Below are 26,580 nucleotides of genomic sequence, written 5' to 3'. Positions count from 1 at the left end.
ATTGCTGATGTGACTTTGCAGTGCGCATAACAGAAAAGGTGTCACACTCACCCGAGAGCCACATCAGAACCAGGGAAAGGCTGTTACAGGATAGAACACATTCTGCTGTCATGGAGGTGGGTACGGCATTTGAGGCTGGCATAGATGCTGAGAAACAAACTTTGTAAAGTGGTTTTTTTTTGGTGGGATGGGGTTAGTGACCACTGGGGGAGTCAGGGGTGGTCAACCCTGATTCCCTCCGGTGGTCATCTGGTCTTTTAGGGCACCTTTTTGGGACTTGTTCGTGAAAAACCAGGGTCCAACAAAAGTGACCCAAATTTACACTAAAAACGCCTTTCTTTTTTCGATTATCGGCCGAGGACGCCCATCTCTCCTCGGCCGATAACCACGCCCCAGTCCCGCCTTCACCACGCCTCCGACACCCCCCCCGTCAACTTTGCCTGTTTCCGCGACAGATTGTAGTTGAAGACGACCAAAATTGGCTTTCAATTATACCGATTTGGGCGCCCACGGGAGAAAGACGCCCATCTCCCGATTTGGGTCAAAATATGGGCGTCTTTCTCTTTCGAAAATAAGGTGGATTGTCTGCTAGTGGCATTCTATAAAATCATTGTAGGGAAGGTGACCGAGATACTTCTTGGATTTAAAAAATGTGTTAATTTTACACCAATTTAAATCAATTTAATTGATGGAGAGGGAAGATGGCAATAGAGAAATGCTGAAAGGTTGCCTCTGTGCTGACTCCCCCTTTTCCTTGAATGTTTTGTTAAGTTATTACCTTTGTTTACTGCCTTATGCCAAAATGAAGGGACAAGCAGCGGACTTTTTCCATGGAGTCTGCTAACTCTTTTCCGTACTGCTTTCCATTCTGGACGTCTGATCTTGTCATGATGCCTTGCTGAAGCAGGGCATGCTGGGGAGTCATTCACTCCCTCTTCCTGAGGTGGAAACTACCTTGAGCCCAGGTGTGAGGATTCCACCCTCAAAGCCAGCCATGAGAGGCCATGAGCAAGAAGGCCTCTGTCTATATCTGAAGAAAGAATTGAGATCTCTGTGATGGGTTTTACAACAGCCAAGGAGGTGCTGAGTTTATTTGCATTACCAACAACAGCACAAACCAAAGGCGGCTCTATAGAAGATGCGGCCAAAGGTCGTTGTTTCACCTACAGACGATTCCTCCTGAGCTGACACAGGAATTAAGTCTGTATTTTCTTCTAAAACTACAATTATAACTTTGGAGTCCCTTTGGGACATTATGGTGAGACTAGAGTCCTCTTTCACCCCCCAAATATTTGACCTTATCTATGCTAATTCAAGCTTCTAAGGTTCAAATGACTGCTTTGGAGCATAATATTTCTTCCTCAGAAAAGCATTTGGATTCAGTAGAAGGAGATATTAGGAGATATTAAAAAAAATTAATGATAAACATTTGACATTACTAAAGGATAATAGGCTTTTACACAATAAGATGGGGGATTTAAATAACATGTAAAGAAAGAAAGCTCTTCATTCAGCAGTTGCGCCTTTTTTTTTTTTACCTTTAATTGATACTTTTTGGAGATCCTTAAGGTTCCAGAACAATCATTTCCAACAATTTTTCATGTATATTATTTACCTCCTGTCTCGAAATGCCTAGCCACCTGCCAGGGGTTACCCTGCTGCCACTTTTAGAGGGTCTATCCCCAGCTCAGGTCCACCTGCACCTGCTACTTGTGCTCTACACTAGCACCCTCCTCTCCCCGACAGGGTCTCAACCGCCACTGGGTGAGTCTCCCACTCTCAAGGTGTTCCCCAGTGATTTCTAGGTTCCTGGGGGCTACACTCTCAGTGGTCCTAGAAAGCACCGACAGATCCAACACACAAACCACCAGGATTCTTAGTCAGTCCAGAGAAGCAGTGGCAATAAACTAAAATTGTTTATTGCCATGAAAAAAATATTGAACAGTAAACCATAAAAACAGATGGAACAAAACAGCATATAATAATAGGTAACTGAATATAAATCAATTATAACACTATCTAAACATTTGTTTACTATCTAAATAATATCTGAGAAGTATAGGAAATGTAGCTGCTCACAGATTACAGAATATAACTGTTTGCAGGATCTCAGTAAAGAGGCATTTCTCTCTCTACTTGAGTCTGGAGAAAAATCCAGTATTTCCTAGATGAATTTTGAGTTTTTGGGCCAATCAGAGCCCAGAACAACAAGTTTTACAAATAGCTGGCCACATCACTGCAGGTTACTTCTTATCTGTGTTAACTAAATAGGGAACAGTCAGGTCTCTTAACAGCTTTAAACATAAACATGCACCATCTGCTGGCCAAACTAGAGAAATACACTTTAAGAAATAATACAGTTATACAGGCTTAAAATCCACTGTTTTGTCATACCTCCATATGTTAAAAATGATTCTGGACAGCCTTTTGACACCTGGTCTGGATGTGTCATTGGATACTTTAAATCTAACAAACTTTGGAAGACGATAGTGTTGGTGTTATGCCAACTACCTTGATTGTGATATTTGTACTTGAACCTGATCATGATAGGATTTTAAAGCTCCTTTTTCTCCATAAAGATGTCCTTTTCCATAATTGCAAGATTAGAATCTATCCGGATATAGTTAGGCCTATAAAAAAAAGGAGACATCAATTTCTGAACTTGAGACTGTGGGTTCTTCAGATGGGAGGACTTTTTTTTTAGTTAAATTATCCTTGCAAATGTGTAAAGTTTAGTCCTGTCAGTTATGTATACTTTGATCCTACACATTTGCTTGTGTTTCTGAATTCTAAATCTGTAGGATCACCAATACCCTTGATACAGTTATCTTCTATATCCACACCATGGTTTAATTGTGTCCAGTTTTCCTTTCCATTACTTTCAATTTAAAGAGTATATTTGGTATTTCTCTTTATTTTTTTTTCTTGGAATTGAACCTCGGCTCCTCATGTATTGTGGGCTGGTAGAGTAGGGCATTTATACTTTTTATTTTAAATAGTTTATTACTTTGTACCTTAGAAATAAAAATACAGTACAGTCTCGATTATCTGACCTAAATGGGACTAATCCGTTGTCAAAAAACTGAAAAGTCAGTTAATATGGAAAACATTGCATAAACCCCTCAAACAATGCATACACAAAGGCATAGAGTTCCTAATTTTTAAACATTGTTCTCAAAATTTTTTAATAGAAATAAATGCTGTAACATCAATGGGGGGGGGGGGGGGGGGAGTCATCTGTCAGATATGCCAGATGGTGGGATTACCAAAGGTCGGATAATGAAGACTGTACTGTAATACCCTGTTGTTTCTGTTACAGGATGTTTTCTTGGATATAATTATGAAATACCTATAGATAAATAAAAATCTATTTGTATTTCCCAGGTAATTTGCCTATTTTTGTAGTTGCATTACTACTTTTGTAATCTGCCTTGTCCCTCACGGGAGCCAATGTAATATAAATCTCAGATTAGGTTAAATAAACTAGGGGAGTAACTATTACCATCTTCATTTCTTAAGAAGTTTCCAAGGAGAATATAAAATCCAAACTGTATAAATGAAACTGTCATGAGCTTCTTCCTCCACATTCACTTTTCTTCTGAAAAGAGGAGATAGGGGCATTTTCGAAAGAAATGTCCAAGTTGCGATTTGGACGTCCATTCAAAACGGCAAAATCCAGAGGCGGGGAAACCCATATTTTAAAAAAAAATGGACGTCCATCTTTCATTTCGAAAATACCGTCAGAGACGTACAAATCCTTAAATTTGGACGTCCCTAGATTTGGATGTTTCTGACTTTCGGCGATTTTCAAAACCAAAGATGTCCATGCCAAAAACGTCCAAATGCAAGCCATTTGGGCATGGGAGGAGTCAGCATTTGTAGCTCACTGGTCCCCCTGACATGCCAGGACACCAACCGAGCACCCTAGGGGGCACTGCAGTGGACTTTATAAAATGCTCCCAGGAACATAGCTCCCTTACCTTGTGTGCTGAGCCCCCCAAAACCCACTACCCACAACTGTACACCACTACCATAGCCCTTACGGGTGAAGTGGGGCACCTATATATGGATACAGTGGGTTTGTGGTGGGTTTTGGAGGGCTCGCTGTTTCCTCCACAATTATGTAACAAGTAGGGGGGTATGGGCCTGGGTCCACCTGTCGGAAGTGCACTGCAGTACCCACTAAAACTTCTCCAGGGACCTGCATGTGCTGTCTTGGACCTGAGTATGATATCTGAGGCTGGCACAGAGACTGGCACAACATATTTTTAAAGATATTTTTTGAGGGTGGGAGGGGGGTTAGTGACCACTGGGGGAGTAAGGGGAAGTCATCCCCAATTCTCTCCGGTGGTCATCTGGTCATTTCGGGCACCTTTTTGTGCCTTATTCGTAATAAAAACAGGTCCGGGTGAAAACGTCCAAGTGTTGGTCAGGAACTTCCTTGTTTTTTTCGATTATGTTTCAAAGACGTCCAAATGTTAGACACGCCCAAGTCCCACCTTTGCTACGCCTCCGATACACCCCCTTGAAATTTGGACGTCCTTGCAGTTGGAGACGTCCAAAATCGGGTTTTGATTATACCAATTTGGACATCTCTGGGGGAAGGACGTCCATCTTCTGATTTATGTCAAAAAATGGACGTCCTTCTCTTTTGAAAATGAGCCTGAGTATAACCTACAAATGGAAGCTATTACCTCAAGTGGAGATTTCAAGATCTCTACAAGGTACTTTGTAAGCATAACAGGAGGAGAAACACATGGAGACCTTGAAAACAACAACAAAAATTTATGTTTCTTCATCTAGGTACATTTTCAAGACAGGCTTATTCTGGACCAAGGCTGTCTTTAAAAACAGTATTCTCAGTTTTTTGCAAAGTGGGCATTTGGCTTTCACATCTCTGTGAGCATATGCTATAGTACATAATTGTTATATCTGAGGAAGACCCTTAATTTAGAAGCCCCTATTCATGATTGGCGTTTAAATATAAACGCTGGATAAATGTAAAAAAATGAGAAATGAATAACTTCTATGTGTAAATTTGTGCTACGTGCAGTATGGCAAAAGGGTGTGGTTATGTGGGACTAGAGTGGAACCAAACGCTTTCAGAAGAGAAATTAATTCATGTCTATAATTAGAGAGATTAGTGCTTTACAACTGCTTCTGGGTGTTGTGAAGAAGGGGATAAGGGAACGGGGGGAGGGGGGGGGGGGGGGGGTACCGGCGGAGAAGATAAGGCCCAGAGGAGGGGACAACCCAGATTCTTAGCTCAAGGAGTTCCACATGTCAGGAGAAGGCATAGATCATTTTCCCCGGAGGGCTGGAGGCAGGGTAAAAACTATGATTCCCAGCAGCCCTTGAGGAGGTCTTATAACAGAATCAAAGACTTCCTATCACAGCATCCCCCAGTGGAGCCCAAGGGGAAGGCAGGTAAAAGTGAAACCCAAGACACGGTCGAGAGTCCAGGAATGGAGGGGTAGCCTTTAAGCAGAACTAATAAGGGGGAGGAGGATCAGCTGGAGAATGGGTGGGGCGAGGAGCCCATGGAATGGAAGGGGGAAGAAAAGAAGGAGGAAGTGAGGCAAGAGGGGCAGATGGATATTGCAGCTCTCAGAAGATCCAAAGGTGGAAAGTTCAAACAGCAGGTAACCGCTTGGTGCGGGGTAAAGAAAAGAAGGCAGTGGCTATTGCGGAGGAGCCAGAAAGTGACGGGGTCAAGTGGGAGGAAGCCAGGAGATAGAGCTGGCCAGAGAAGGGTGGGACCCCTGGAGGCTGTCTCCCTCTGAACTGCTGGTGGGATTTTTAAACCGCTTGTTTTTTAACTACTTGTTTGGAAGTGTTTTCCTCCTATTGCGCCTTGCCCTCTCTACTGCAACTTCCTGTTTAGCATCAAAACAGGAAGTTGCAGTAGAGAGGGTGGGACAGGGCAGAATGAAAGCCATGGAGATGGTATTTAAATGTGAATCACTGCTGGCTGTAGGAACCCAAGGAGGTTGGATAAAAACAGGAGACAGGATGACATCAGAAAGCTGAAGCCAATTAGGTCCCAATAATTACAGCCTCTACTAAAGCATTTAATGTGGAGGCTTCCAGAATGGCAAACATACACGTCTATGTGTTGGCACTTACATCTCTGTTTTCTGAAATACTATGTTGTGTCAATGTTTAGATGTGTAGCTTGCCAAGTTGCCTCCATTGATTTTAGATGTTGACAAATTTAAAGTGATTGCTCTTTCTGCATGTATCCAATTACATACATGTGCGTTCCTGCATGTATTTCAGAAAAGGCTTTATGTGGGAAGATCCTTTTCTAAAATACTGCCAGAATCGAATATATTCCAACCTGGAAGTCTCAATTCTGAGTTCTATGTTCTATCTACAATGAGGCTGTATGTATCACAGGTAGAAATACAGATTTGATTAATTCAGTCAAAGAAGTTCTCAATATTGACAATAACCCAAACTGCCTTCAGAGAAAGAGACTGTTTTTACCACTAACACACAAACAGTTTTTAATATTGTCACCAACTCCCCTGGAGAGATCTAAGAAGCCCTAGGGCCTACCTCCTGAGCTGACAAGTCAACCTCCACTCCCAACCACACCAATTCCTAAAGCTCTCTATCATTCAAGAGATCCTACTTTCAGTGCTGCATTAATTCCCAGAAAGCATCAGCACAGGCAATTGTAGAGCATCTCTGAAATGGCTAATCTAACCTACCTCTGAACTGGAATAAATATATTCAGGGTGGAGACATTAGAGAGGTGAAAAAAGTTGCATATCTAAATGGGTGAACAAGCATTTGAGAATATGAGTGGAGCTGGAAAAGCACCCGATAATGGAAGGGCTATGTTGGCTCTTAATATCATCATTCAGGTTTCTGTGAGTAATTTTGGAGAGTGTGAAAACACTTTGCAGCAGCCAAGTGTTCCTAAGTGTAAATATTGAAGAAAATCTCAGATTTGATGTCAGGCTAAAGTGAATGCTGCATGGCTTTCAATGAATGCTTATATTTTGTGAGAGCATTTGGATGGATACTAAGTTAAAGCCAATGACTGGTGGTTGGGTGATCTTTATTAGAGATTCCATCAAATCTTTTGGTGTCTGCTTGATGCAAGAAGAGAATGGGCAGAAACACTACCTTTCCATATAACTAAGCTGGCCTTTGGCATATAGTTGAGCGACTTAAGCCTTGTATTGATTTGCAGGTCTGTCCTACAGTCATGGAAGCTATAATTCTTTCCCCCTCATTCTATAATAGATTGCCTAAATGTAAACACCTTTTGTGCTTAAATTTATAGAATCCTGCCATCCATGCGGATAAGTGAACACTTATGTGTGTAAATGGTAGGAGCACACTACTCTACATCTTCATGCTTAAACGGCATAGCATGTAACTGTTAGAGGAGCGTTCACAAGGGAGGGGCATGGGCAGGCCTTAGGCACGGCCAACATTTACACAAGCTACTTACAGAATACTGTAAGTTGCATGCATAAATGTGACAAATAGGTGCTAACATTTACATAGACCTGTCATAAATATTAGCGCATATAGGGCCTCTTTAAGGGCCCTTTTTATCAAGCTGTGGCAAAGGGGGCCGGCACTGGTGTTTTACACGCGTGCCGAGTCCCCCTTTTACCGCAGCTGGTAAAAGGGAAGGTCTTGCTTTCCTGCAGGAAATGGCCGGGTGGCAAGTACAGCACTTGCCACGCCGCCATTTCAGGGGGGAGCCCTTACCGCCACCCATTGAGGTGGTGGTAAGGGCTCCTGCACTAACCCGGTAGTAACCGGGCAGCCCACGACACTGCCCAATTACTGCTGGGTACAGTCCGGTGCTAGAAATACAAATAGTTCAAAACATGGATGTTTGCATTGTTTTGGGTGGAATGTTCTTACAAAGTTATATTGGTTGCCTGTTGAAGAAAGAATAAGGTTTAAGTGGTTGATGCTAATTTTCAAGGTTTCGAATTTTCAGCAATTTGGCCTATTGGCTGAGCGTTTGCAACGCTGTATTCCTAATAGCCATCTGTGGTCAGTACAGGGCTGCTTTTGTCTATTCCTTCCTTTGGTTTCATCAGCTTGGTGAAATGGAGGAGCAGAGCATTTTTGGTGTCAGCTCCAAAGGTCTGGAACAAGTTACTGGAACCAGTATGGTTCCAGTGTGATTGGAGAAAAATTTGTTGGCGCTTCGGAAACAAATTAAGGTCATGATTTTTCCTTAAGCAAGTTTAGAAGGCCACATTTATATATTTTAATGTTTTATATTTATAGAAATATTTTCAAAGTTATATTCCAAGCAATAAACACTTGTTATAGAAAACAGGGAGGCCACATATCATATTAATGAGACAGTTTAATTTGTTACTGTCAGGGCTAGGCCTGTTTTAATTTTGTGTGTATGTTTGGTTTGCGGGATGTGGATGAGTTAGGACATTTCTGTTAGTGAATGAGTTTTTTTATTTTAAATTTGTGTCTTGTTAACTACTATGATTAACATTTTAGCCAAATTGGCAGTATATAAATTTTAATAAATGAAATGAAATGAATCACCTTCTCTGTTCTCAAGGTTATAAATCCCAGCCTATCTTGATTCTCTTATATTGCTTTAACATTTTTTTTTCCCTGGGGCTTAGTAGTCAGCTCTGAGCTTCCCTGAGTCTTTTATATCGTTTTTGCAATTCTGTTCATAAGGTTAGTGATGACAGCCTTCACTTCTGAGATATGGGTTGAATTAACATGAAATTTATAAGCAGTAGTGTCAGTCATCAAGGCTTCAATCCTGGCATTAAGGATGCCATTTTAAATGCTATTAATATTTTTCTTAGGCTCTTCAGTAACATCTGCTCTAGTAATCCAGATTCTCACTCTGCATTAGGATCCACCTAGTTGATGCAAAAGGGAAGAATAAGTTGTGAATCTTCTTCCTCTATTTATTCAGAAATACTTTTCTTTTCTTTCACTCATCATTTTTGGAGCACTTATTTGCTGATTTTTAGTTCCAAAGAATGGTTATTGGGATTTAATAGAGGTAGGATGATTTATGGTTTGAATGATCTTGTTATGAATGAGAGAGGCTTTTTTATTTGATAAATGGTGTTCTTTTCTTTTACTTATTTAATGTTATTTTACTTTTCTTTTACTTTTTACGTTATTTGTTGTTGTAATGGTTTGATTTGGGGTCTATCAGCTTAATACTTAAAAACATTGCAACTAATCCAAAATGCTGTAGCCAGAATTTTGATGGACACGTAAGTTTGATCATATCACCCCCCTCCCCAATACTATTTAAGTTGTATAAGTTTCCAGTGGTATGAAGAATTGAATTTAAAATGTTGGTTTTGGTTTTCAAAATACTACATCATGCAATTCTTCTATGTATTAGCTCTGTGTTTACGATATATACATCTCAAAAATGTTGGGATCAGCTAGTTCAAGCTTCTGTCATTTTATCAGGTTTGTCTTGGTAATCTTGACCATATGTTTCCTGTGCTAGATTGACATAGAAGACCCCCTTTTACTAAGATGCGCTCATGTTTTTTGACGTGCGCTAAAATTGCGGGCACGCTAAGCATTAGAGATGCTATTGCATTCCTATGGGCATCTCTATCATTTAGCGCACCAGAAATATGAGCGCGCCTTAGTAAAACGTACATATCCGGCTTCTCCTACATAAGCACACAACTATGGAATGGCCTCCCAAAAGCCCTGAAAATAATCCCCAACCACCTGAACTTCAGGAAATCAGTAAAAACCAACCTCATCAAAAAGACCTACCCCAATGACCCCACGTAAACCTCTTCACCCAGCAACACAACATGACTTTGACCGTACTGGACAATACGCAATCTTCATCCCTCCCAACCCTCCACATATACCTCATACGATCACTTTTCAACCTTGTACTTGTTATCAACTGACTGGGCAAACGCCTTTGACAGTACTATGCAAGCCACATTGAGCCTGCAAATAGCTGGGAAATAGGTGGGAAAATGTTCCAATTTTTTTTTCCAGATTTTATTTATATGTAGTTTGTGTAGCTCATATCCCCAGATTGGCCCCAACATAGGGGGTGGGCCAGGGGTTTGGGACAGGTGGGAGGTGGGGCATTGGGGCGCAAAAACAAAAGTTGGTCCAGGACACCATAAACTCCAACCCTGCTCTTCTCTTTTCTTTTCTTTCACCAACTCCCCACACTCACATTCTAGCTCTTCATCCCTACTCTTGATCTCCCTCTCAGTTACACAAATACATGCACACACACACACACACTTGCTGTATCCCCTCTGTGCCACACTTATTCACTTACTTATACTCTTTCTCTACCTCCCCGTTCTTGATCTCTCCTCATTCACATGCGTATACTCTTGCTTTTTCTTCTCTGTGTCTCCCTCACTCACTCATACTCTTGCTTTCTCCCCTGTTTCTCAACTCCCACCTCCTTTCTCCCTGTAGTCCATACAGGAGCCAGTAAAGGTACTTCCATGTTTCTTGCTGTTGATTGATCCTTGAACCCTAGGGTTAACCAATGAGAGGCAAGAGTTTGGAAAGTAGCTGCAACAGCACCATTACCACCTCCTCCATCTCCTGCCTCAGTCTCCAGTGCTCACTTTATAGAGCAAAAAAGGAAGCTAAGCAGAGAAGGGGAGACAATTTTTAGGATTGAGAGAACTCCAGATATACCCTGGGTATCTGCTTTGGCCAGTGATCACTCCAGCTCTCCACCAAGTTGGATTAAGGCTTAGGTGACTGATTGAAGCACATCTGGCAGTAAACATATGAGTCCTAGGCATGTGCATAATTTGTTTATGCCATAGTCTAGCCTTGTTCCCAACTAATACTTCCAATATAAAATTTAGATCTTATCTATTTACTTTTCATTTCTTCTACTATGATCCCAAAATGAAACAATTTTCCAGTTTAATCTAAGTGTAAAAATGAAAAATAATATATTCATCTGGAAGATAATAGCCTCCTGCTTTGGAGCATATGCTTGAAGATAAATAGTTCTGCTTCCAATCTATTAAGTAAACATGTTCAGTGGAATACAGCAACTATTTATCCCTGAGGCAATTGGGCTTATCAACCAACAATGGAAAATTAATGTACCCATTTCCTGCTTTGATGAATGTCATCACTACCTAGTATTTCAAAATACACTTTAACACTATTCAAAGCCATTTTGCATGCATTAAAAAGTCAACTCAGAAACAAAAAGATCAGTCACATAAGCTGCCATATCCACAAAAAAAGTCAAGAAATAAAAGAATTAGTAATACACACGTCTATTGTATGAGAAATAAATGGAATTTATTCACCTCAGACCCAACATCTTGCTTAAAGGTTAAGCTCCTTAAGATCTAATTTTCTGTGTGACTCAAGTCATTAAAATGTCCTACTGCTTAACTTATAGACCTCAGTATTACTCAATAGCTGATAGCTTATGTGGTTGGTGTTTTGCAGAGGTACCACATACCCTGATAGTTGTATGATGAAATCATAGAGGAGGTGTATGCAGATAGCTTCCCCATTTGGAAGACCCTTATAGAAAATTACAGGATATCATAGAGGAGTACAAAAGCCCCTAAAAAGGAGAAAATTTGCCTTTTGCCTTTTTTTCCTGCTCTCCTAAGACAGGTAATGAGCCCAACCAGCCCTGAACTCCAGACCTTGGCCATGAAATACCATATCTGTCTTGAGGGTAAGAAAAAAGAGAAACTTCATCTGTCTTTTTACCTTTTTTCCTACCACCCAGAAAAAACAGAGGTCTACAGTATGGAGTCTCAGGTCTTGCATGGAGTTAGATTCCAAATACCAAACCCATTGAGGGGGGGGGGGGGGGGGGGTCAAAGAAAAAGAGACATATCAGTTGTTTGTATCATCTTTGCTATCCTAAGACAGTGAGTTCACACTATTCTAGGTCTTAATAAGGGATTCAGGTCATGGAATTTATGTAAAAAAGTATTCCTTTTTTTTTTGGTGGAAAAACCACTTCTAGAGTGGGAAATAAGGAATTCTCAAGGGTTAGGTTCAGGGTAGTGACAACCAAGTGTCCTACGGGTTTGAAGAAACTAGAGAACTGAGCTTTTTTGGTGTCCTAACTTATAATTTTTTTGTTGTTGTTACATTTGTACCCCGCACTTTTTCCCCACTCATGGCAGGCTCAATGCGGCAGGCAATGGAGGGTTAAGTGACTTGCCCAGAGTCACAAGGAGCTGCCTGTGCTGGGAATTGAACTCAGTTCCTCAGGACCAAAGTCCACCACCCTAACCACTAGGCCACTCCTCCACAGAGAGTGACTGAAAATCACCAGCTATCCATTTAGCTTGGGACAACCTGTTCTGCCCTGTCACTCTCTGGGCAGTGCCAGGCAGTCTGCAAGAATCTTTGACAGCACAACCTGGATAGCAATGCTAAAAAGTCACAGATAGGTGTTTATATATGTAGTGGCTGCTATTAAATATATAAATCCCTTTCAATTCTTGGCTCTTTACTTTTATTAGACAACCAATACCTGACTAGATCTGACCTCATTTGGGTTGGTGAGGACAGAGTGTAAGGGTCAGATGTCAGGGAAAGCATCCAAACAGCATAGGCCTTACAGTGAATCCTTCTTCCCCTGCTCCTCAAGGACCTAGAAGATCAAGTGAGCAATCACCCTCCGTCATATCCGAAGGTGCTCATAAGAATAGCTATACTAGGGCTGACCGATGGCCAATTTAGCCATTATCCTGCTTCCAGCAGAGTCAATCCAGATCACAAGTACCTTGCAGAATCCCAGCTAGTAGCAAGATTCCATGCTACCAAACTCAGAGACAGCAGTGACTCTCTCCATTTCTATCTCAATAGCAGATTATGGATGTTTCCTCAAGAAACTTGTCCAAACCTTTTTTAAACCAAGATATGCTAATTGTTGTTAACACATCCTCTAGTAACGAGTTGCAGTGCTAAAGTGATTGGCTCCATTTCTTAAAAGCAGAATTATTACTAATAGTATAAGCAGTCTAGCAGCATTATTGGTCCTCAGAAAAGCTAGATCTTTGCAAGTTTTGGCACATTTTCTTGAACTCAGCATAAGAATAATTCAGATGATAAATATGAGACTTCAAGATCATATAGGTCATTTCATTAGAGCAGAGATTTTCAAACTTTTTCGTCTCTCGGCACACTTACACGGTAATAAAATTGTCAAGGCACATCCCCACACATGGTCTAGTATTTTACCTTCTCCCTCCACCCCCACACAAATAGTCGAGTATTTACCTTTTCTTCCCCCCCCCCCCACTCTCACAAATAGTCTAACATCTTTCCCTCCTGTTCCCTCTTCAGCTGGCAATCAGGCATCTCCCCTTGTCTCTCCTGACACCCCCCCCCCCCCAAGTACCTTTTAAAAGTTTTCTTGTCTCTAGCAGTTGGCAGCAGCGGCAGCAAACAGTGATTCATACATCTAGCTCACACCAACCCCAGAGCCTTCTCTCTGATACTTCTTGCCTATGCAGAAGCAGGAAGTTATATCAGAGAGAAGGCTTCAGGGTTGGCTGTATGAATCATTTCTTACTGCTGCTGACTGCTAGAGACAAGAAAACTTAAAAAAAGGTATGCTCCATTCCAGCACAAATTAATTGGCTCTACTAATAAATGACCCTCAACTCCTGCGACACACCTGCAGACTAGCTTCAGCACTCCATTGAAAAACGCTGCATTAGAGGTATTAACAAGGCTGAAACAAGGAAGTATCTCTACACCAAGGAGTCATATAGCCTGAAGTAGATCCGCATATACTTCCTTTATTGCATGCAAATCTCCCTCATACATATTCATTTTCAATATCCTGAAGATCAAACTGGCTAAGTGATTCTACAGGACTGGTTTGAGAAATACTGCTTTGCCACATACCCTCAGAATAGCATGGCTCCCTTTCTTTAACTTTGCTGTTAAATAGTAATAGCAATGACAGAATAAACTATAACTTTAACCTAGAAAAAAAGTGTTAATGTATTTCTAGATAAACATACACATAGAGTAATGCATCCCAAAACCATCATCTGACGGACCTATGCTGTTTAACATATTCAGAAATGATCTGGAGGTAGAAGTGAGGAGGGAGGTGATAAAATCTGTGGATGATACAACATTATCCAGAGTTGTTAAAACAGCTGAGAATTGTAAGGATTTGCAGAAGGACCTTATGAGATTAGACGACTGAGCATCTAAAGAGCAGATGAAATTTAATGAGGACAAGTGCAAAGTGAAAAGATGGAAAACGGACAAAGCAGATACGTATATAAAAAAAAATTTCCATTAAATACTATTTTTTTCATATACGTATCTGCTTTGTCTGTTTTCCATCTTGGAGTTTGCAGATCAGTTACCCTGCTGTTTTCCAAGTGCAAAGTGATGCACATAGGCCAGTGGTTCCCAAACCTAGTCCTGGAGGCAGCCCAGCCAGTCAGGTTTTTAGGATATCTACAATGAATATTACCGATCGCGTGACATGATCATTGTTGAAGAATGGTTAAACTATAAACAACTGGAGGACGCTTTGAGATTGGATCAGTATCCAGAGTGAACATTGAAGGACAAGTTATCCTGAGGATCCAATGAGGGTTCATTAATAGTTACAGTGGTCGTGCTGGGACGTTTGTATCATTTGGAAATTACGATCGCTATATTATGTGTAAAATGAGGGTTCTTGTATTCTGTGAGAATATGTATTGATTTGCAATTTATATATTGAGGCTCATTTTCAAAGCACTTAGCCTCCCAAAGTTCCATAGAAACCTATGGAACTTAGCCTCCCAAAGTGCTTTGAAAATATGCCTCAAAGTGTCTTAGTATTGTTTGGTATGTAAGAGTGGAATGAATGCAGGAGTGAGTGCAGATAAATAGACTTGATATGGTCATGGTTAAACTGTATTTCTATCAAAGATTGAAAAAAATATATAATAAAAATGGCATAGAAAAGCATTGATTAAATAATAGTGGTTATTGTATGGTAATATCTTAGATATTGGATAACCCCTAGAGGTTTAGAGAACTTAGGCTTTGATGTACTACAATGAATATTCCTGAAAGATTTGTATTCACTGCCTCCACTGCACGCAAATCTCTCTCATAAATATTCATTGTGGATATCCTGAAAACCTGACTGGCTGGGCTGCCTCCAGGATCAGGTTTGGGAACCACCGACATGGGGGAAAATAATGCCAATTAGAGGTGCAAAATGCTGGGTTCTGAGTTAGGAGTCACCACACAAGTAAAGACCTTCAAGTCATTGTCAAAGATACATTAAGATAATCTAGTAAAAAGATTCACTTGTGACCTGGTTGTTGACCCTTTATTTCCACATATACAAGTGGACTAACACAGCCATCACAATTCTCTGCTCCAGATGGAAGATACTTCTACAGCTGGATGAAGAAAAAGATGCAGAAACTCATGCGGAAGGAAACCAAACAGCCACCTATACTTTATTTCTTAATGCTAGAACAATATCACTTCAACATTTATTTATTTATTTATTTATTAGGATTTATTTATTGCCTTTTTGAAGGAATTCACTCAAGGCAGTGTACAGTAAGAATAAATCAAACATATGCAACAGACAATTACAATAGTAAATATATTCAAATAACAATACAAAGTATGGCATAGTATAACTACTTACAATGTCAACACGATATGCGATAAGACATTTTAATAGACAGCATGGTAATTTAAAATAACTTTGAATCACCAATCCTCTGGCAACAATTTACAACTCTGACTATGCAGAAGACCTCTACAAATGCATTAGCCAGAAGCTGAGAAAAGAATTGATCCACCCATGGTACCAGCAAGGGGTATCAATAAAAACAGTAAAAGAAAAATAAAGGAACTAAGCACCAACCTCGGAGGTCAGCTGGAGAAAGATCTCCAGGGATTCCATGCCAGGAAACAACACAGACTATCAGAGAAAAACAAAGAAAATTTAATGCCCTCATCCATAACAAGCTGGAGGACAGATCTCCTCTCAGATCAACAATATAACGTTCAAGTCAAAACATCAGACTAACAACTGGAATACTGTAAATCACCCAACTTTGTTCACCAAGAATTGCAACCAGCTTCAGCTTCATCTCTGCTTTAAAGTGACCCAACTCATCACTGTTCAGTTTGGCTGGAGACCAGAAACCAATTCAACAAAATGCAGGCAACTCCACTGTTCTCATAGGCTAAATTCACTGAACAGAAAAACTGAAGATGAGTTGATTCACTGTTTGTGTGATGAGCTTTGCAATTAGAAAATCCAGTTCTAGATTTTGCTCGTTCATTTGGTTTACCAAGGAGACATCATTTACATCTTGTTTCTCCTTTTACTTTTAGCTGCAAGCATCAGATGTAAATGAGTAAAAGTAGTAAAATTTGGTGAAATTAATACTTTGATAAAAGTAAAAGTAACACATGTTTTCTGTACTTCTTTACAAGTACAAGTAAAATTGACAAAACTTTTATTTAAGTATAATAACTAATTATGTTGACTTAGTTACTATACACTGCATTTTTGTCCTCTAAATGAGGAAAACACTTGCTAAACTAAACCAGGAGCGTTGTTGATGACATTAACTGAGGGAGACGTAGTTTAATTGAGTAAACTATTAAGGAATCAACAGATTTTTAAATTGGTGAATGTCCCGTCCGTGGCCGTGACAACCCTCAGATTTACCCTGTTTCTGGGAGTCAGTGTCTGTGCTGGCTTCTGCTTGTCTCTGTGTCTGTGTCTGTCTTAGGTTCTCTCTGGCTCTGTGTGCTGATTGCCCTACTGAACCTCACCTGTGTGGGCTATGCCTCTTCCAAGATGGCTGCCGCCTCTTCCTCTTTGCCAGTATCCAAGATGGCTCCCGCTGTTCCTTCCTATGGGATGACTGCTCTGTGTGTCAAGCCTCTGTTTGGTTGCAAGGTGATTGCTGCAGCTGTGGCTCTGGTGTTGAAGGGCTTTATTAATCACTTGAAGACTACAGTCCTGGCCTTTGCATCTCATCTAAAGGTCCTGGTGTATAGAGTGCTCTGTACACAGTTTCAGTGTTTGCTCTGTGTGAGTTTCTATGTTTGTTAAGACTAGCCAGCTTAGGCACCGTCTGGCTTGTAGCCTGTGCTTAGCTCTGCTAGTTCTCTGTGTTTGTTTCCAGTGCATGACTAGCTAGCTTAGGCACCGTCTGGCTTGTAGCCTGTGTATAGCTTTGCTAGTGCATGACGAGTTAGCTTAGGCACCGTCTGGCTTGTAGCCTGTGCATAGCTCTGCTAGTTCTCTGTGTTTGTTTCCAGTGCATGACTAGTTAGCTTAGGCACCGTCTGGCTTGTAGCCTGTGCATAGCTCTGCTAGTTCTCTGTGTTTGTTTCCAGTGCATGACTAGTTAGCTTAGGCACCGTCTGGCTTGTAGCCTGTGCATAGCTCTGCTAGTTCTCTGTGTTTGTTCCTAGTGTTAGACTAGCCGCCCTTGCTAGCCACTATCCCAAGACTGTGTTTGTTCCTAGTGTTAGACTAGCCGCCCTTGCTAGCCACTATCCCAAGACTGTGTTTGTTCCTAGTGTAGACTAGCCAGCTTAGGCACCGTCTGGCTTGTAGCCTGTGCATAGCTCTGCTAGTTCTCTGTGTTTGTTCCTAGTATTAGACTAGCCGCCCTTGCTAGCCACTTCCCGAGTCTGTATTTGTTCCTAGTGTTAGACTAGCCGCCCTTGCTAGCCACTATCCCAAGACTGTGATTGTTCCTAGTGTAGACTAGCCAGCTTAGACACCGTCTGGCTTGTAGCCTGTGCATAGCTCTGCTAGTTCTCTGTGTTTGTTCCTGGTGTAGACTAGCCAGCTTAGGCACCGTCTGGCTTGTAGCCTGTGCATAGCTCTGCTAGTTCTCTGTGTTGGTTCCTAGTAATAGACTAGCCAGCTTAGGCACCGTCTGGCTTGTAGCCTGTGCATAGCTCTGCTAGTTCTCTGTGTTGGTTCCTAGTGATAGACTAGCCAGCTTAGGCACCGTCTGGCTTGTAGCCTGTGTATAGCTTTGCTAGTTCTCTGGGTTTGTTCCTATTACTTGACTAGCCAGCTTAGGCACCGTGTGGCTTGTAGCCTGTGTAAAGCTTTGCTAGTGTTCTGCGTTTGTTTCCAGTGCATGACTTGTTAGCTTGGGCACAGCTTAGTTGTTAGCTGGTGTATAGCCTTCCAAGTCTCCTGAGTTTGCTCTGTGTATGTTCCTGTGTATGACTGGTTTGCCTGGGTATAGCGTTCCTATTAGCCTGGGTACAGTTTACTAGTCATTGTGTTGAATCCTGCCGACTGCCAGAACCCGGACAGTCCCTGCTTGTCTGCCTTGCCTTCGCCTAGGTGCCAGGGGGCACTCCTGGATCTTCATTCCTGCTGTTCCTGTAAGTCCTACCGGCTGCCAGAACCTGAGGGCTCAACCCTCGGGGAAAGGCAGTCAAGTGTAGGTGAAGCCTAGGTCCAGGGTGTTCCAGTTCCACGGGTTCCGCTCCAGTGTGTTCCAGTCCAGCGGGTTTCACTCCTGTATGTTCCAGTCCAGTGGGGCCACTCCAGTGTGTCCAGTCCAGCGGGCCCCACTCCAGTGCGCACCCGTCCGGTGCGTTCCAGTTCCGAGTGTTCCGGTGTAGAACTCCAGTCCGGGGTTCTGGTCCAGTGTTGTCTCCTCTCCACCTGGAAGGTGATCTTGCCTGCCACTGCCGCTCCACGGTAGTGGCCTATGGACTCACAAACCCCGTGCTCCCGGAGAAGAAGCCTGAAAGTATGCCAAGGTCCCCGAGAGCGCGGCAAGCGCGAGAGACGCGATAGGATGCAAAGGCCATGAGTTCGGCGAGAGCATCGGTCCAGGTGGGCTACATGCCCATCAGTTCGTGCCCTATGGACAATCCGAGGGGAACTTCTGATTTTTTTTTTGATTCCAAGGACAGCCTAGTTTCTTTTTTGGATCCCTATTTAAGGCTATGGGAGTACCGAGAGGAACTTCTGTCGAATCCAGCCTTTAAGGCTACTCCTGAAGCAGCAGCGGAAAGAAAGCGTGTCTACTGGAGTCTGGTCCACTATAACCCAGTTTCTGACATGGATTCGGCTATCACGCTCTGCGAGTACCGCCTCAGACTTCTGGAAAACCCAGCTCTGCGGGATACTCCGGAGGCTGAGATCGAAAGAAGACGCCGGAGACTTCCTCTGCTCGAGCCACCTCAGCCAAGTAGTCGGTCGTCCTATGGTGGGTTGGCTCTTCTTTACGACCCCAGTCCACCTGTGTCGAGTCCAGTTCGAGGAGGGAGTCCAGTGGAACCTCCAGCTAAGCCACTGAGTTCGGGCCGAGGGACGGTCCTGACCATGTCTGTGAAGACAGGCCGAGGGAAGCCTTCGATGGAGCCTCAGATTCCTGTGCAAGTGGCGCTTCGGGTCAAGTCTCCGGTTCTTGTTCAAGTGACCCGTCCAGTCAAGCCACTGAGTCCAGTTCGAGGGGGGCTTCTAACCAAGCCTCCGGTGCCAGTCCACAGGGTGGTTCAGGTGGCACCTCCGCTTCCAGTCTGGAGGGTACCTCCAATCAAGCTACGAAGGCCAGTTCGAGTGGCGCTTCCGCTCGAGCCTCCGATCCCTGTCCAAAGGGTGTGTTCTGCCAAGCCTCAGTTAAAGTTCCGTCCCTGCCAGGAGGCAGAGGGCGTCCCGAGTTGCAAGTCCAGTCAAGATGCTGAGTCTGGATCGAGTTGTAGTTCCAGTCAAGATGCTGAGTCTGGATCGAGTTGCAAGTCCAGTCAAGATGCTGAGTCTGGACCGAGTTGCAGTCCCAGTCAAGATGCTGAGTCTGGATCGAGTTGCAAGTCCAGTCAAGATGCTGAGTCTGGATCGAGTTGCAGTCCCAGTCAAGATGCTGAGTCTGGATCGAGTTGCAAGTCCAGTCAAGATGCTGAGTCTGGACCGAGTTGCAGTTCCAGTCAAGATGCTGAGTCTGGATCGAGTTGCAAGTCCAGTCAAGATGCGGAGTCTGGACCGAGTTGTAGTTCCAGTCAAGATGCTGAGTCTGCACCGAGTGCAGAGGCCAGCCAAGATATTGAGTCTGCTTTTGAGGATGAGATGACATTCCAAGGGCACCGTGATAAACTTTGTTCTGATCCTGCCCTGGGGAATATTCCTGAAGCTAAGGCTAGAGAGATGTCCCAGTCCGGTCAGAGGGGTGCGTCCAGCCTTGCAGCTGAATCTCTTCCCGGTTCCAGGTCTGACCAAGATGTTGAGGTCGTCCTAAGTTCCAGTGTTCGTCAGGAGGCTGACTTTCTGCTGAGTGCCCGTGCCAGTCAGGCTCCTGAATCCAGTTCCAGTCAAGGGGTTGAGGCCAGTCCGGGTTCCTATCCCGGCTCCGTGTAGGATGCCAACCCGGGGGCTAGTTCCAGATCCATTTCTGTTCAGACTTCTAGCTCCTGTCAAGATGGGAATGCCACTTCGAGCCTCAGCCCAGCTTCTGATGTCAGCTGGGGTAGTGACTCCAGCTCTGTTCCTGTCATTTCATGGATTTGCCAAGAGGTTCAGGACATTGTGGGTTCCCTCAGGGGAGGGTTACTTTTGAATTGTGTTCCTCTTGATGCATCCATGTTCCTGAGGTTGCCCCGTGGTGACTCGAAGGAGCTTCCTGGTCACAAGTTCTACTTTTGTCTGCTAGTTTTGAACTTCATTGTGACTTCCAGCCCAGTGATCTATGTCTGGCTTTTGAGACCTATCAGGAAGTTTCACCATAGTTACCCCTGGATACCGGACCGCCTCCGGGAGACCGAGAGGGGGGTCTTGAGGAGGGGATACTGTCCCGTCCGTGGCCGTGACAACCCTCAGACTTACCCTGTTTCTGGGAGTCAGTGTCTGTGCTGGCTTCTGCTTGTCTCTGTGTCTGTGTCTGTCTTAGGTTCTCTCTGGCTCTGTGTGCTGATTGCCCTACTGAACCTCACCTGTGTGGGCTATGCCTCTTCCAAGATGGCTGCCGCCTCTTCCTCTTTGCCAGTATCCAAGATGGCTCCCGCTGTTCCTTCCTATGGGATGACTGCTCTGTGTGTCAAGCCTCTGTTTGGTTGCAAGGTGATTGCTGCAGCTGTGGCTCTGGTGTTGAAGGGCTTTATTAATCACTTGAAGACTACAGTCCTGGCCTTTGCATCTCATCTAAAGGTCCTGGTGTATAGAGTGCTCTGTACACAGTTTCAGTGTTTGCTCTGTGTGAGTTTCTATGTTTGTTAAGACTAGCCAGCTTAGGCACCGTCTGGCTTGTAGCCTGTGCTTAGCTCTGCTAGTTCTCTGTGTTTGTTTCCAGTGCATGACTAGCTAGCTTAGGCACCATCTGGCTTGTAGCCTGTGTATAGCTTTGCTGGTGCTCTGTGTTTGTTTCCAGTGCATGACTAGTTAGCTTAGGCACCGTCTGGCTTGTAGCCTGTGCATAGCTCTGCTAGTTCTCTGTGTTTGTTTCCAGTGCATGACTAGTTAGCTTAGGCACCGTCTGGCTTGTAGCCTGTGCATAGCTCTGCTAGTTCTCTGTGTTTGTTTCCAGTGCATGACTAGTTAGCTTAGGCACCGTCTGGCTTGTAGCCTGTGCATAGCTCTGCTAGTTCTCTGTGTTTGTTCCTAGTGTTAGACTAGCCGCCCTTGCTAGCCACTATCCCAAGACTGTGTTTGTTCCTAGTGTTAGACTAGCCGCCCTTGCTAGCCACTATCCCAAGACTGTGTTTGTTCCTAGTGTTAGACTAGCCGCCCTTGCTAGCCACTATCCCAAGACTGTGATTGTTCCTAGTGTAGACTAGCCAGCTTAGGCACCGTCTGGCTTGTAGCCTGTGCATAGCTCTGCTAGTTCTCTGTGTTTGTTCCTAGTATTAGACTAGCCGCCCTTGCTAGCCACTTCCCGAGTCTGTATTTGTTCCTAGTGTTAGACTAGCCGCCCTTGCTAGCCACTATCCCAAGACTGTGATTGTTCCTAGTGTAGACTAGCCAGCTTAGGCACCGTCTGGCTTGTAGCCTGTGCATAGCTCTGCTAGTTCTCTGTGTTTGTTCCTGGTGTAGACTAGCCAGCTTAGGCACTGTCTGGCTTGTAGCCTGTGCATAGCTCTGCTAGTTCTCTGTGTTGGTTCCTAGTGATAGACTAGCCAGCTTAGGCACCGTCTGGCTTGTAGCCTGTGTATAGCTTTGCTAGTTCTCTGGGTTTGTTCCTATTACTTGACTAGCCAGCTTAGGCACCGTCTGGCTTGTAGCCTGTGTAAAGCTTTGCTAGTGTTCTGCGTTTGTTTCCAGTGCATGACTTGTTAGCTTGGGCACAGCTTAGTTGTTAGCTGGTGTATAGCCTTCCAAGTCTCCTGAGTTTGCTCTGTGTATGTTCCTGTGTATGACTGGTTTGCCTGGGTATAGCGTTCCTATTAGCCTGGGTACAGTTTACTAGTCATTGTGTTGAATCCTGCCGACTGCCAGAACCCGGACAGTCCCTGCTTGTCTGCCTTGCCTTCGCCTAGGTGCCAGGGGGCACTCCTGGATCTTCATTCCTGCTGTTCCTGTAAGTCCTACCGGCTGCCAGAACCTGAGGGCTCAACCCTCGGGGAAAGGCAGTCAAGTGTAGGTGAAGCCTAGGTCCAGGGTGTTCCAGTTCCGCGGGTTCCGCTCCAGTGTGTTCCAGTCCAGCGGGTTTCACTCCTGTATGTTCCAGTCCAGTGGGGCCACTCCAGTGTGTCCAGTCCAGCGGGCCCCACTCCAGTGCGCACCCGTCCGGTGCGTTCCAGTTCCGAGTGTTCCGGTGTAGAACTCCAGTCCGGGGTTCTGGTCCAGTGTTGTCTCCTCTCCACCTGGAAGGTGATCTTGCCTGCCACTGCCGCTCCACGGTAGTGGCCTATGGACTCACAAACCCCATGCTCCCGGGGAAGAAGCCTGAAAGTATGCCAAGGTCCCGGAGAGCGCGGCAAGCGCGAGAGACGCGACAGTGAATCAGTCCAAAATTGATGCAGTTTTGCCCCAAAAGCAATGTATGTAAGAAAAGCAGGACATGCTGTGGGAGTGTGAGGGGAGGCAGGGAGGGCAGTCTCAGAAAGCACATCCCCCGTATATGTCTTTTAACATGTACTCAGCCTGGGTGTGTCAAGGGAATCTTGTTTGCTCTCAGCCATTAATTTACAGGCATGTAGTGCCTTTTCCAGTCTGTGACTATCTCAGTAGCGTGGGCTCGCAGAAAAAATTTATTTACCAGGCTGCGACAGCTAGCACATATGTATAGTGTAATTCAGAAAACTAATCTTCAATTTGTTGGTCAACTTTGTTCTAAATGTATTGTAACCCTAAATATCAACAACAGGGTCAGCTGTTCCATGAGTAGCAAAACAGAGAAGACCGTGCCTTTCCTTGTATAGCAGTTAATTCATCTTATTTCTTAAGCTCCAGTATTCGCATAGGGCCATTCAGTCAATGTACCCAAAGTTAGGTTAAGTAAAGGTTATTTAGCATTAAGTAATCTTTATAGAATAGCACTTAATTAGCTTAACAAGCTAATCAACGCTGATAATTGAACTTCAGCAATTATTGACACTAATTGGCATTAATTAGAATTTACACTCACAAATGTCTAAGCATATTCTATAACATTATGTGTGTAAATTCTAAGACGTGGATCTGAAAAGAGGAGTGGCAATGGGTGGGTCATGGGCATTCCTAGAATTTACGTACAATGTTATAGAATATGCCTGTTCCATACATAATTTAGGCGGAGGCTTTTACACCAGGTTTTTATTGGCGTAAATGGCCGTGACTAAATATAGTTGTAGAAAATGGGTGTTGGGAGCATTTTATAAACTACGCCTAGATTTAGGTGCATTTTATAGAATACACCTAGACATATTTTTTTTTCAGCGACAATTTTTTAGGTATGATATATAGGGCCCTGTTTACTAAGCTGCGTTATAGGTGCGTTAACATTTTTAACGCGCATTAACTGTGTACGTGCCTACAATATTCCTATAGACGCCTGCATGGTTAGCGTGTGCGCTAATTGTAGGCACGTTAAAAATGTTAACGTGCCTTAGTAAACAGGGCCCATAGAATCTAGCCCTTAGTGTGGATTCCTGTGCCAAAGTTGGGTGAGAGGACTTACACCAGCTGAAACCTGGTGTAAATGCTGGTGTGCAACCAATGGCAGTTGGGTGCGTAAATGACCCTATTCTATGAATTTTGGGAATGCCCCTGACAGTCCTCTGGCTATGCCTCCTTTTGAGTTGCATGCAAGACAATTTAGGCAACCAGTGTTACAGAATAGCACATAGACAGATCAACAGGTAAGTTCTAATTAACATCAATAATTGTTAACAGCTCATTAAGGAATTAGTTTGTATGTGGATCTGGGAGACCTTTATAGAATCCAGGAGATAGTTCTGCAGAAGCACCTGTTAACACGGTAGAGTCCTCAGAAATTGACTGTGACATACACAGCAAATCTGACGTTCCAGCTATTGTGAGTCAAAAAAGATAGAACTGGGAGCAGTGTGAATAATAATAATAATCATCATCATCATAATGATAAATGAAACACACAAAATGGCAAGGAAAGAATAGAAGTGTCTGTGAACATTAAAACTTGTTTGTCAGAGAAGTAGGTTCTTGTCATCTCTGAACTCCCACAGAGATCACAATGACGGCATAAGTACAGACCAGGGATGTTGACTTAGAAACTCACTGTGTGAGACTGGAGAGATAGAGGAAATAGGATTATGCACAGTCAAACTGGGGAGAGGTCACTGGAGCAAGAGGCATTAAGAGAAATCCCCTTGTGCAGGGTGTGTTTACTTCCTGTGAGTATTAAAACACTGGAGTGGTAGAGCTGACCCCTGTAGTAACCCATCCCCAAAATTTGGTGCCAGAATTTTTGCATAAATCTGAGATCCACGTGCAAATTAATGAAGACGTGGGCACCAAGTGCAAAGTGATGCATGTGGGAAAGAGGAACCCGAATTATAGCTATGTCATGCAAGGTTCCATGTTAGGAGTCACGGACCAAGAAAGGGATCTAGGTGTTGTCATTGATGATACGTTGAAACCTTCTGCTCAGTGTGCTACTGCGGCTAAGAAAGCAAATAGAATGTTAGGTATTATTAGGAAAGGAATGGAAAACAAAAATGAGGATATTATAATGCCTTTGTATCGCTCCATTTTGCGACTGCACCTTGAATATTGTGTTCAATTCTGGTCGCCGCATCTCAAAAAAGATATAGTGGAATTAGAAAAGGTGCAGAGAAGGGTGACGAAAATGATAAAGGGGATGAGACGACTTCCCTATGAGGAAAGGCTAAAGTGGCTAGGCCTCTTCAGCTTGCAGAAAATGTGGCTGAGGGGAGATATGATAGAGGTCTATAAAATAATGAGTGGAATTGAATGAGCAGATGTGACGTGTCTGTTCACGCTTTCCAAAAATACTAGGACTAGGGGGCATGCGATGAAGCTACAATGTAGTAAATTTAAAACGAACCGGAGAACATGTTTCTTCACTCAACGTGTAATTAAACTCTGGAATTCATTGCCAGAGAATGTGGTAAAGGCGGTTAGCTTAGCAGAGTTTTAAAAAGGTTTGGACGGCTTCCTACAGGAAAAGTCCATAGACCGTTATTAAATGGACTTGGGGAAAATCCACTATTTCTGGGATAAGCAGTATAAAATGTTTTGTACATTTCTGGGATCTTGCTGGGTATTTGTGACCTGGATTGGCCACTGTTGGAAACAGGATGCTGGGCTCGATGGACCTTTGGTCTTTCCCAGTATGGCAATATTTATGCACTTATGGAGGCTTGCAAATAAGACCTGAAGAAAATGAATGTCCCTTTGCAGGTCATTGGTGAGGATCTGCTTGGAGTGTTGTATGTAGTTTGGAAGCTGTATCTTATAGAGGACATAAAAAGATCCTTTACTCAAGTGTATTAAATTTTTGCGCTTTGCATTCCTAATATCAAAAAAGGATGTAATTAAAGTAAAACTTAAATGACTCTCACACTTTAAACAGGGCATAAAGAGGTGTAAGCTGCATGGAGCTGCAGGTACAACACTGGAAGCCTTGTTGGGCAGACTGGATGGACCACACCTGCTGTCATTTACTATGTAACTATCATGACATATACTCTCGGATTCTATATATCGCGCCTAGAGGTCTACGCTGAAATCCAAGCACATCCTATAACAATGTGCATAACTTAATTGGCTTAACTAGCTAAACAGCATTGATAACAGCTCTTAACAAGCAATAATGAGCACTAATTGTCAATAATTAGGATTTGGGAGCACAACTCGCTAAGCGCATTCTGTAATGCAGTATGCCTAACTTCTAATGCATGCAGTCAAAAAGGGATGTGGTTATGGGTGGGGAAATGGGCATTCCAAAATTTATATGCATAGTTATAGAATATGGCCCAGTGTGCCTAAATCTATGCACTGGGATTTATGCCACGTTTTCATTGGTATAAATGGAGTCATGTAGTTTTAAGCTCTGAGATATCAACTAAACATATTCTATATACTGTGCTTAAATCTAGATGCCACTATAGAATACACTTAGTTGGCACTGATTTCTGTACTGATTTTTCTGG

The 26,580-nt window shown here is 43.3% G+C and overlaps 1 long non-coding RNA gene across 1 annotated transcript; it reads left to right on the top strand.

The window, feature by feature from the left end:
* Positions 1 to 1,837: 1,837 nt before the first annotated feature.
* On the top strand, positions 1,838 to 25,238 carry LOC115460151. Its single transcript, XR_003940388.1, has 3 exons — positions 1,838 to 1,944; positions 24,278 to 24,285; positions 25,228 to 25,238. It is a non-coding gene; the product is annotated as an uncharacterized LOC115460151 (long non-coding RNA).
* The last annotated feature ends 1,342 nt before the right edge of the window (positions 25,239 to 26,580 follow it).

Source organism: Microcaecilia unicolor, chromosome 1 (genome assembly GCF_901765095.1).
Source record: "Microcaecilia unicolor chromosome 1, aMicUni1.1, whole genome shotgun sequence".
In the NCBI taxonomy this organism is placed as follows: domain Eukaryota; kingdom Metazoa; phylum Chordata; class Amphibia; order Gymnophiona; family Siphonopidae; genus Microcaecilia; species Microcaecilia unicolor.
This window is presented reverse-complemented; position numbering and strand designations above follow the sequence as displayed.